The sequence below is a fragment of the Sturnira hondurensis genome, unplaced genomic scaffold, assembly GCF_014824575.4.
Source record: "Sturnira hondurensis isolate 20B ecotype Veracruz unplaced genomic scaffold, ASM1482457v3 Scaffold0005279, whole genome shotgun sequence".
Taxonomy (NCBI): domain Eukaryota; kingdom Metazoa; phylum Chordata; class Mammalia; order Chiroptera; family Phyllostomidae; genus Sturnira; species Sturnira hondurensis.
This window is the reverse complement of record NW_028077910.1, coordinates 14,462,546-14,475,397: the sequence shown is the minus strand read 5'-3', so window position 1 is coordinate 14,475,397 and position 12,852 is coordinate 14,462,546. Positions and strand designations below refer to the sequence as shown.

General features: G+C 43.7%; 1 protein-coding gene across 4 annotated transcripts in view; it reads left to right on the top strand.

Moving 5' to 3' along the window:
- The window catches only part of SCHIP1 (schwannomin interacting protein 1), a 149,159-nt gene that overhangs the window by 82,724 nt on the left and 53,583 nt on the right, over positions 1-12,852 (top strand). The gene's annotated exons all lie outside the window — the stretch shown is intronic.

Here is a 12,852-nt window from a genome sequence, read left to right as displayed (position 1 = left end):
TGACTTAAAAAACCTTAAAACAGAACACAAGTAGCTTAAACTGTCCTTGTAAGTTTCCACTGCCGTCTGCAGAGCAGATGTGAGCCTTTTCCGCCAGCTACCAGTCCTCACAGTTACGCTGGAAGTCAGAGGACGGAAGGAAGCCCTGGCAAAATGGATCGTGTTTATTTTTGCAATTTTTCTTTTCTTTTGAATGTCAGGAATGCAAAGAGGCCAGCTCTCCTGTCCCTTAGCATCATCTCAGGTGAGGAGAGAGCAGAGGTGTTGGGATGAGGTAGCTAGGTGTTGTGCAAGGTGCTGGACCTGGAAGGGACACCAATTTCTATCTTGGCTTTCTTAGTAAATAATGAAAAAGCCTGAGCACTTACAATAAATGAACATTTTGTTGGCCCAACTTACATGTTTCAAAGAGGATGTCTTTGCCCTTCACAAGGAAAAACTGGTTACAGAATTTTAGAAGATTTGATGCTAATCTGCAGATTAATTTTACTGCTTGAGAATAATCCGTGACTGATTTTAACACTCCACTCTGAGAACTGAGTTCACCTGTTTGGAGGAGTTTATAGTATAGTAACCAGTGCTTTCATATTCTGAATGAATTTATTTTTTTAAAGGTGAGAAACTGCCTTAATTCAAAAAGCTTTAAGATCAAGCAAGTTAATGAAATTATTAAATGATAGTCTGGTATCGCTTCTGGTCCTTTTGACTAAATGATAGTGTAAATGATATCCTGGCATTTTTCATATGAAAACTTTTTCGACCAGTGTTTGCTCTCCTACTCTTTAGCAACTAAAACCATTTGAACACCTCTCTGGAGGGGCGAGGATGAGAACAATTATAAAGCCATTCCAGATTGCTGCTTGCCTGGCCCTGGAAAAAAGTCCTGCAGAGCTGAATCCCCTTATAACCAACAGTGATTCATCCCTGCTCCTACAGTGAGGGTGGGAAAAAAGACTTAAAGACCACTAGGGAATTTTAATAGTTTCTTAGAGATTCTGTTGAGTTTAATCAAAGTACTGGGCCTCTGCCCAGAGTTCACTGATGAACTAGGAAAGTACATCAGTTGACGAGCAGATAGTTTTCAGAAGAAATACACAAATGGCGTCTTTTCATTGTTATTTTGCTTTATTCTGTAAAGTGAGTCTTTTGAAAATAGTAACACTTTTATAATAAAATAAAATTGAATAATAAACCAGTGATCTGGTGTGTTTAGATTTGGAAATGTTTTTTCTGCAGTGAACGTAAAAAGAAAAGAAAAAAATCAGTGCCTTGCATGTGCCATGTTTGCTGACTCACGCAGTGCTGATGTGTAATATTTTTTTGTTTTTGTTTTCATTTTGGTTGTTGCTTATTTGGAAACCTTATATAAAATAAACCTGATGTAAAAATTTTAAAACTAAACAGCTTGAAAAAGGCGGGGCAGGGAGCATGTGGAGATGATCATTTACGAGTCAGCCCATCTTTAAAATATCATTGAAATGGCAAACCCATCAGTAAATGAATGGATCCAAAAACTATGGTACATTTACACAATGGAATTCTATGCAGCGGAAAGAAAGAAGGAGCTACTACCCTTTGCAACAGCATGGATGGAACTGGAAAGCATTATGCTAAGCAAAATAAGACAGGTAGTCAAAGACAAATACCACATGATCTCACCTTTAACAGGAACCTAAACATCAAAACAAACAAACAAGCAAAATATAACCAAAGATACTGAAATAGAGAACAGGCTGACAGGGACCAGAGGGGAGAGGGGAGAGAATTTCAGGGGAAAAAGGGAAGGATTCACAGGAACAAGTATAAAGGACACATGGACAACAACTAAGGGAGGTGGAAATGGGAGGGACACCTCCCCACCAGGAGCACTGGGGGGTGGTCTGGGATGGGGGTGAAAGACAGAAAACTGTACTTGAATAATAATTAAATTTTTTAAAAAAGAAATGGCAAACAATGGAGCTTACCTAACACTGTTTTTGTTTCCTAAGCCTCTTTGTAGTTTAAACTGGTTGAAAAACACAGCTGTCCACTAGAGGTCACCTTTCTTCAAGAGAAGGGTCAGTCCTCTTTCCTAATACTCTGTTAATTTGACTTTTAAAAAAACACACTGCCTTGGAGAAATGAACTTAATTCTTTTTGTCGTCCGGGATTCCAAATATTTCTTTAGCTAAATGCACTTACATTGGTAAGTAGGCTGTGTGGGCTACCAAAAACCCAGAGGGATGGGGGGAAGCAGCCCCCTACTTCCCGTACGCGCGCGCGCGCGCACACACACACACACACACACACACACACACGGTGCAGGTTCTGGCTTGGCCTCTCTTGACAGATGAGCTTATTCTATTTGGAAAGTCCTGTGTTGGCTCTGGCAGGTTATACGACCCTCACTTTTTCTGCTGCTCCCTGACTCCAAAGTCAGAGACTAAATGGCGACTAAAAGAAATGGTCCTTAAACACTGACATAAATTTGGGGTGAAACTGTGTACACTTCACCCAGATTTATCTCTGAGTCAGTTACTATTTTTCTGCAGTGTGCGGGTCTCAGTCAGCATTGGCCAAAAAATACTATGGGGAGAGGACTAGGATGGTGTCCAATAAACAGGCACTTTGGCAGATTCTATTGAAATATAAACCATCTCATTATTCTAGAGGGAGAGGAAGGCTGCCCTGCCTGCTATACAGTGCCTCATGCATCAGGTTTCAACTGTGTCCATAGAAGAAATGCGGGTCACAGGAGGTATTTTTAGAGGCTCATTTGCACCTATTACATGAGCTGCTAAACATCTTGGCCCCGGGTCCACCCCCCAAAATCACACTGGAAATTAAAGAGTTCTGAGATGTGGAAATAATTCAGAACATGGATACAACTGAGATCGTCTGTGAGACTGGGGGCTTTTGGAGAAGCATTGTCCTACAAAGCTGTGGTGACCAGGGTATACCATTTCCGTCCAAAGTGTAGTGACTTATTCCCTCAGATCCATGCAAAGTATTTTTCTCCACCTCCCCCCTTTTGATATTTGTCCTTCCAGCTTAAGAAGCTTTTTACAGTCCTCAGAACTGAGCTTGTAAACGTGTCTTGCTGAAAACCCTTACAAATGAGCGCCCGTGAGACCCAGCTCGGTGCCATGCCAGGTTAGTGCCTGGCATCTGTTTGGCACATCCCCTCATCGAGCCTGATGGGCGGATCGTACGACGACTAGGAAATAAATGCCCCGCATACCCAGTGAGAAAGTCTGGTTCTAGACTGATGACCTATTGTAGGCTGGGGTATTCTGTCTTGTCTTGTTCACAGTCAGACATGTGAGCAATTGATATGTGATGTTAGCAAATCGATTTTGAAATAAATGTCTTATTACTTTGTCTTCAAGCTTCTGATATATTTAATGTAGAATATCCAGAGATTGCAGCATAAGCTATTGAAAACCACTATCACTATCACATGGAGGGTTAGCAACAGGGGAGTGGGAGGAGGAGAAGGGGGGAGAAGGTACAGAGACGAAGTAGATAGACGGTGGGGAGAAAATAGGGGGGAAGGCAAGAATAGCATGGGAAATGCTAGAATCTAAAGAACTTGTGACACATGGACATAAACTAAAGGGGGAATGGTGGGGGAGGGGTGTGCAGGGTGGAGGGGAATGAAGGGGGGGAATAGAATGACTGTAATGGCATAATCAATAAAATATATTAAAAAAAACAAACAAAAGAAGAAAACCACTATTACCTTTCCCATCCAAGTATCTGTGTGAAACAGGATTCTCTTGACACAAACAAAAGAAAGAAAGAAAATACAGTTGGACTAAGGCTGTAACTGACTTCTTTAAGTTCTGTTTTCAAATGTCTGAGTTTAACTCAACAGTCTCATGTTTTCATTGAAGGATGTAAGTGAATAATATAAATTTGAACTACAAATAATTTTATATTGATTAAAAACACTTTTGACTGTTTTACACACTGGTTTTCATTTGTAAAGCAGATTCTAATCCTTAAAAAAAAAAGAAAAGAGTGATGACCCTTGATTTACAACAGTTCGCTCAGGAAACTTTTTTTAATATCTGAATTAATAAACACAAGTATAACCAGGGTTAGAATAGTCTAAACTCTGAGTAAACGAGTTTACATAGCTTGTAAGACTCTTGGGTAAGCTTCTTATGTATAATTATAAAGATAAAATATTACAACTTCTTTTTATCTAGAATTCTCTCACTTCCCATTTTGGGGGTTCCTAGTATGTGAGAAGAAGTTGTGGGAATATCTTGACACCACGCATCATTTTCTATGGGAAATGACCTTGATGCATTGGTAGCCTCCAAGTCCACGACCAGGCACTCTCCCAGGAGTCTCAGACCAGGTTAAGATGCTCAAATCAGAGTTCATTAAATCAATGCATATCAGGAAGCAACGGTAAGCGAGGGAATGAGCTGATATATTTAGTGTGATATTCTGATTTGGTCTTCATTCCCATTTCTGGCACAAAGCTCCAAAAATTCTTGGAATTTTCAAAGTGGGAGTATCTTTTGTTATGTTAATGAGGTGGCTTTTGGAAGGTGCTTCAGTGTGAGGGCCAGTTGCCAAGGGAACCAACCACTTGGTCAGAGGGTGGGAACTTCATTCCCAACCCCCAGACCTCTGGGGAGGGGAGAGAGCCGGGGGGTCCCATCTATCACCAAAGCCAGTGATTTAATCAATCATACCTCTGAAGTGAACTCTCCCTAAAAAGTCTCCAAAAAAAATAATTCTCAGAAAGAGGATGGGATTCAGAGAGCTTTTGTGTGGGTGAACGTGTGGAGATTTGAGAAGGGTAGCACACCGGGAGAGAAAGCACAGAAGCTCCTTATATATCTCTCTTATCTCTGGCTCTTCCTGTAGAAGCACAAGTGACCACCTGGGTCGCAGTTGGCATCTGAAGTGGGGAGGGAGGCCAGTCATGTGGATTGAGCCCTTACCTGTGGAATCTGGAATCTGACATTTTCTCCAGGTAGATAGTGGCAGAACTGAGTTGACTTGTAGGAGGCCCAGCTAGTGAGCAAGAATTGCTCAGTGGTGTAGAAAAACTACCACCTCGGCGCAATTGGAATTGGTCTCAGTGTAACTGGACCAGCTCCGGGCGGAGGACTGGCCCAGGCCTAGCACAGCCTGGACCTTCTAAGTGTCAGGCAACCTCCGGGCTCTTGAGTAATTTCAAGAACAAGTCAGAGTAAAAACGAAAGCAAGTTTTATGCAGGTAGAGAAAAATAGGCCAGGAAGGACGCATGGGGACCGCCGTGAGAGAAGCAGAGGTACCCACCCGAGGGGGCGTGGGCAACGTGGAGCTGCGCACTGCGGTCAGTAGTTCTTGGGATGTTCCGGGTTTTCAGGAGTGGGTCGTTTCTAAGCTCTGCGGCGCCACATCCCGACTCTGCCTTCTGGGTGGGAGGGGCCTTGTTCCTAACATAGTCCATTCCGGGAGTGTCATGCTGTCTGTCCCCCTCGGGTTCCCCTTCTACTTGCGTCAGTTTTCGTTACAATGATGGTGTCATGAGCTTTGGGGTTGGTCTCCGTTCAATTTTTCCTTCCTCGGAATGACCTGGTTTCAGCCAGTCCTTGTTGCTGCTGACTTCTGTGACCACCGCAGGGGCTTCCCACCATCCACTGTTGCCCTTGATCACGGGTGGAGGTGGGGGCTCTGGTGAGCGGCGGGACCTACTAGCTTGCTGGCCTGTGATGTTGGCTCCTACTTCCTCATTCCACTTATTGGGACTTTTCCCTAACTCCTTTCTAGCCTGCCTCACTAGAGTCATACTGAGGATATCGCCTGGGAGTGTGCAAGGACCACACTACCCGAGTCTTGGGCTGGCTATGCAGCATTTGTACGTCCAGCCTTTCTGCCACAACCACCCTCTCTGTCGATGATGCAGTGACGACGCAGAGTGGAGGTTCGAGAAAGGGGGCCCAGTGAGACAGCGGGTGTCTGCCCACGACACACAACTTGCTCTGTCCGAGACAGGGGGGCAAGGCTCTTTGGCTTCCTCTTTGGCTCATCTCCTCACCTGATGGTAGCTACTGATTGTATTTTTCGGGCAGAGGACACAGAGAGCCAGCATGGCTGTCACCAAAGGGCAGTCACTGTGCCACCTAATCAATATCGAGTGCCTCATGTGGCTCCGGTTATTTCGTGTGCTGTGAATAGTGGGGGATTCTTTCGTTTTTCTGTTACTTTCTGTGCTCTTATGCTTGGCACACATGCTTGAGCTAGTCTAACACATCCACGTGTTAACTTTTCAATACCTAACACCTCTCACGAATTCTGCCTCCTTCCGCTTACTTAACTCATTGTCTAAGTCTAACACAGCTACACATACGGCCCGTGTCTGGCAAGCTACTACACATTCACTGCGTATACTTAACACCTCTCCTAAGTTTCATCCATCCCATTTGTTTATCTTGTTCTTCTACAGCATTAATTGAATTTTCCCAAGTAATACAGGAACACCCCCACAAAATCTCTTGGAAAAGCTTCCCCCACACTGGTCCAGCCTCTCTGATCTCAGAGAGGTGGCCTCCCTGTCCTTGAGCTCTATAAGGTCACTGCTTTTTCAGAGACCCAGTCAAGGATACTCACCCTCTATGCTTCTGCACCTTCCCCATCTCCCCTGTGAGCTCCTCCTTATTCAGCATTGCTTCGTAACTTGACTCACCGGACCCGAGGCTGCAAGGCAGAGTGAACCCCTCTCCTGTGCTCCTGGTACCACTCTGCCAGGACTTGGCTCTTTCAGTTATTTCCCAGCGTCCACCATCAGTTTCTCCCTCCCGGCCTGCTCCCTCCCTGCTGCCCACAGAGATGTTCGGATGTCCCCTGTCTTAAACATCAGCCCCAAACACAAACTCTAATTCCACTACCTACTCAAGCTACCACCCTAATGCTCTATTCATCCACAGATTTGACCAGCTGCTCTCTACTCAGCTCCTCAACTTCTTAACCATTTATAACCTGGTTTCCATCTCTAACACATACTACAAAAATTATCCTTTTGAGGGGAACTGATGACTTTCTAATAGTCAGAACCAGTGGCTTGGTTTGGGTTTCCCTTTCAACCTGTTAGTCTTTTCGGCTTCCCTGCAGTATTTGAAGCCTTCGAGGTGTGTTGGCCTGCTTTCTCCCTGACCCCTCACGACAGTGCTTTGCCTTTTCTGTCTTCTAGAAGCCTCTCCAATTCCTTGGCTTGTGATCTGTTCCTCAGTCTTCAAAGCCAAGCAACCCATCGTGCCTACTCTTTCCCACACTGCCATCTGTCTGGTTCCTCCTCTTCTGTCCCCTCCTTTTGCCTTATGAGGACTCCTGTGACACATTGGACCCACCAGCATAACCCAGGACTGTGTGCCCATTTCTGGGTCAGCTGATCAGCAACCTTCATTTCCCTTCCTACATGGGGATTAGGATGTGGATGTTTTGGGGGCGTCAGTTTTTTGCTTACCATAGTGATATCTTTGTTCCTCATTAATTTTTTCTCTATATCTCTTCCTTAATCTAATCCATGTCTACAGTTTCAACAATTCTCCTCTTGCAAAAGACCCCCACGTTCTGTCTGTTGGCCTGACATTTCTTGTGAGCCCCTGTCGCCTCCTGTACCTTGAACTTACGACGTTATGGTGAAAAATGAAAGGCCTCATCACTGCAGCCTAATCCCTCAGAATTTGTTCCCTGTTCTAACTTCCCTGTTTCTTTTTCCAGCACCAAGGTCACTCCAGCAGGGGTCTAAGATCCTCACGATGCCTTGTCTCACCCCCACCCCCATGTCTCTTTGCCTCCGAGGTGCCTGCAGTTCATTTTTCACTGTGTCAGGGGTGCACCCCTCTGTCTTTTCCTTTCCATTCCCATCATCACCTCCATTCTTCAGGCCTCGAGTTATTCCTTGGACTGTTGCTATTACCTTTCATTTTAGGAAATGAGGGGAAAAATTTGTCTTTGATCCTTTCCTGAGCAGTGTGTTTTACACGTTATTCTCATTTTATCCTGTTATCAACCCAGGAAACAGGGAATTCATAGCCTTAGTTTATAGACGAGGAAACTGAGGCTAAGGGCAATGAGGTAACTTCCTGAAGGTCGTAATCATTCATTCATTGAACCCTATTTATTGGGAGCCTATGATGTGCTAGGTACTATTTTAGATGATGGGGGTAATTGTGTTACAGAACAGACTGGGCAGGGGAGCAATTATTGGCCTACCCAGGGACACCAAAAATTGTTACAGAACACAGACACACACAGGGCAAAGGGCAAGGCCAAAGGGGTAAGATATCCTATTACCAAAAAGACCCCCTACGAGGCTCGATTGTCCGCTGTCTTAAGAAAGACATCTCTCAGTGCCAGAGACTTGTGAAAAGGAAATGTTTATTTAAAGCTATACAGGCTTAAAGTAGTGACCTACTGTCTTCATTAAAATATCAAAGTCCTTTTGGATACCCACAGGTGCCCACAGTGCTTCCTTCTCCCCCCTGCCATAATTCGGGGTACTGTAACTCAGGAAAAGAAGTAGGTGTCCGTGATTCAGATTGCCAGCACCATCAACTTTGTCGCTGTCCAGGCAGGATCTCTAATTAACCCAAAGCCATGTGGCATCTTCTCATGGCCTATTGGCAAGAGTTCTTTCACCCTTCTTCCAGGCAAAGTCTCTTCTGCTTCCCAGGCCACATGGCCAGCAGGAGCACCCCAAAGCCATGTGATTCTCTTCTACCAAAGCTGCCCGGGTCTGCACTCTGGCAAAAGTGCGTGGATCTCCTCGGCAAAGCTGCAGGGAGGGGGTTCGCCACTCTGCCAAAGCTGAGTCGTGGTTCTCTGCTAAAGTCGAATGGTGGTTCGCTCCACCCAAGCTGCGCGGGTCCCCACTTTGGCAAAGCTGAGTGGCTCCCTCACATGGCTGTGGAGGTCCCCACTCTGCCAGGATTGCGTGGCTCTATCTACCAAAGCTGCAGGGGTCTGCACTCTGGCGAAACCTCGTGCATCCTCCCCTCAGTGGCTGCCACGTCTGGGTTTAAATCCCCACACCAATCCTCCTATTTCCCACTCCCACAATTGGCTGCACTTGCCAGCACTCCCATATCCTTCCAGCTTTACTGGGCCGCCATCGTGAGTCTGGGCAGGTGTGTCCCCATGTTATGGAGCCAATCTTGTCCAAGTTCTCACACAGGCTCTGTCACCTGGGGGATCTGCCCCCAGTTATATCTTGGGGGGTGGGAGGGGAAGAGTCCCTTTTATTTCCCTGGCTCAGGGCATGGCCACAGCTACTTAACACATCTATGCAACCAGTTAAAAGTTATAGATATGTTAAATGACCATGCCATGGATTAGCTGCAAAGCTGTTGCTGTACAAAACAGCTCTCAATGGCCCTGCTCCATTTGTTCCTCCCCCCAACTCACACCTGTGTGGGGAAGGGGTGAGGACATCCTAATATTTCCTGGACACCTTGAGTTCTGGACCCCATTCCAAATCCCTTTTTGGGCCCCCACCTTGGCTGCACCCTGTTACAATTGCACTAAATAAACCAACCAAGATCCAACTTCTGAGGAAACTAACAGTAATCTAGAAACAGAAAAGACAGACATTTAAGAAGTGAACAACCAAACCAGCAAGATCATTGCAGTTTCCTGGTTTACCTTAGCTAAGGGTTTTCTTCCTCTTCTGAGTTCCTAGTGAGCAAACAACAAAATCTTTTTAGAGGCACTTTGTTCATTCACTCATCATTATTTGTGTATATTGCCTTCTTTGTCTTACCGACCACTGTGAGGGCAGAAATCCTCCTTCACATGGCACATAACAGGAATTTGTTTCAACTATAGGGTTGCACGAATCAAGGGAGATGTTGGGGAAAATACTCTGTGAACCGCAAAGACATTTTCTCCAATTTGTTGTCGCAAGTGATACTAATTGTGTTCTTCTCTGGGCGGGTCCTTTGAGGACCTAGTTCTCCCTGATGTGACCCGGATTCATTCCCCCTGCAGTTCCATTTCTTCCACGTCCCTGTAAAGAAGCAAAACTTAAAGCTATGTAACATTTCTTCCTGCTTTTCCAAACGCCCTAAGAAAACTTAAAAGATAATTGCTGAGGACAATGACTTCCTTGTTCACCTTTCCTATCCCCAATAACTTAATTTTTTCCCAACATTTCATTAAGAATATTTTCAAGCGGGAAAGTTTTTAGGTGAACACCTGTTTGTGTACCATTCAGATTGAAGGGTTAATGTTTTGCTAAACTTGCTTTGTCCCAGCTTTTTATCCATCCATCCCTCCATCCATCTCATGTATTTGACAAGTTAGTAAGTTACAGACATTAGTAAGCCTCTGCATGTCATTAACTAGAGTTCAAAGTCCTTTAACCGTATCTTTTTTTATTCTTTTAAGATAAATTTTACATAACGAAATGCACAAAATCTTAAATATACTATTCAGTGTGTTTTTGAAAGATGTACACCTGTGTAAGCCAAACCCTTATGAGGTCATACAGCTGTGCCAGAAAGTTCCCGGTGCCCCTCCAGGTCAATCCACAACCCCAATAATTCACTTCTGAAACTGTACACTCAGTTGACCTGCAGGTGGGACTTTTTGTCACTGTCTAGACTATCCAAAAAAAACCCTCATCCTGTTGCATTTAATTACCTTGATTAAAAAAATACTTTTCTGGATTTAATTACATGATAGTTTGCTTGGTGGCAGTAATAGGAACAATAGCTTAATCAGAAAATATTAATATTTTAATTTTTCTTCTTTTAAAATGTACCTTGGGTTCGGACTTAGGCAACACCACACTGCAGCCTCACTTTACCGATCATAGGTTTTGATTTCAAGGCCGGCCTACATTGACTCGGTCAGAGGGGGTTCATTTCTCCAAGCCTGCTGGGTCTGTATTTAGTATTGGTTCGTATGAACACAGAAGGTATGAACCAGAAACAAAATCTGGGCACTTTTTAAAAAATATTCTTTTATTTATTTATTTATTTATTTATTTATTTATTAGAGAGAGGGGAAGGGAAGGAGAAAGAGAGGGAGAGAAACATCAATGTGTGGTTGCCTTTCATGTGTCTCCTGCTGGGAACTGGTCTGCAACCCAGGCATGTGCCCTGACTGGGAATCAAACGGGCGACCCTTTGCTTCACAGGCCCGTGCTCAATCCACTGAGCTACACCAGCCAGGGCGGGGCACTTTTTTTTTTTCTTACTTTGATGCCTTTTTATTGTTGGAGGAGGATTTATGTTCTTGAACAACTTTTTTAGGCCTTGGTTTCCATATTTGGGAAAAAACAGATTTGAGTCCCACCCAAATCTGAGGCTGAGTACTTTTTACAGGAAGAGAAGCTGTCAGGACTTGGGAAGAAAAAAGCTCCCGCGCTCCGCAGCCCATACTGAAACCATTCATCAATATCATTTAGTTCAGAAATAACAAACATTACTGTAGTTTGATAAATTTTCTACCTTAAATGTTCTCAGAATAGCTGGTTTCTGTTTAACGTTTTTTGTACTAGCAAATCACAGTTTAAATTGTAGCACAAAGTCCTTTCTAATGAATGCCTATAAAGGGAAGCTTGCTTGATGTATGTCTTTTTTTCTTTTTTTTTCAATCCTGTTTATGCCACTTGAGAAGATTTTCTGACAGGATTTGGGATACAATTGTCAGAAATCTGTTCTCCCCAGCGCCACCTCTGAGTCACTTCCACTATTTATGGAACAGCAACTGTGAAGAGTGGGATCATATTTAAGCTTTTTTTTTTAACAGCACATGATAAATGTCTTCAGGAGCTTATGTAACATATCCCAGAGCCTCCAGTTTTCAGAAGAGAACAGAGTCCAGGAAGTGGCCTTGTACAGCTTTTGAAAGCATGTTCCTGAGTCTTAAGGTCATAGATTGTCAGAGTAGTAATTTGAGTAAAGCTTCAACAGCCTTTGAAGTCAGAGCCGTTCTGTCTTGGAACGTTGGGGATTATGCCTTTTACATTAGGCCTAAGATTTCCATTTCATCTTATTTGCTACCTTGCAAAAGAAGCTTTTACGTTGGCCTACTTCTCCCTGCACATAGTTAGGATTCCAGAACCTTCATCCAAGTGGTTGTGTGACAAGCCGCTCCACACGGCCCTCTCTCTCTCTGTCCCGTGTGCATTACTCAGTGCGGGAGGTGGGAGGTTGGGCTGGGGATGGGTTGCCTATTGTTTCCTTTCCCTGGGCAGTTTCCCTCCTCTTCTCTTTATCCCGTGTCTAAGAAGACTCGCAATGTAGGTCAGCCTTCTGCACTGAGGGAGCCAACTTTTCTCCTGTTTGAAGCTCGAATAGCAAACATGAACAATATTTATGACAACCGGGTTTTCTCCTTCCAAGCCACAGAGACGTTGTTATACAATTAAAAACGCATCACCCAATATTCCCAACACAAGCTCTCACCATTCATTAACAAAGCGCTCGATACGAAAACATGTCAAACATGTAGATTTCATTCCTCAGGCGAATAGCACTTATTTTGCTTTATCAGTAGCATAATGAAGACTGTGAGGTTATTAATAAGAGTATTTGAGAAGATAAATTAATAGATATATTAACAGAGCTTAAAAATAATATCGCTATTGAATTTTTTTTTGAAATTGATGGTTTAAATTCAGTCACATTTCTACAGAGTACCAGTAAGTGCTCAGGGCCAGTTTGTTAAGAAACAACAAAACAAATTGCCTGTGGCAACTGAGGAAAATAGATAAGGAAATTTTATAGTGTTTATTTTCTTAATTTTCTGTCATTAAATTAGATTAAAAAATCTGCAGGCCTGGTTGTTCCTTTTTATAAATCCTAAAAACCCTAGAAATCCCAGAAGCAGTTCAGAAATTGGATCTTTTTATCCTA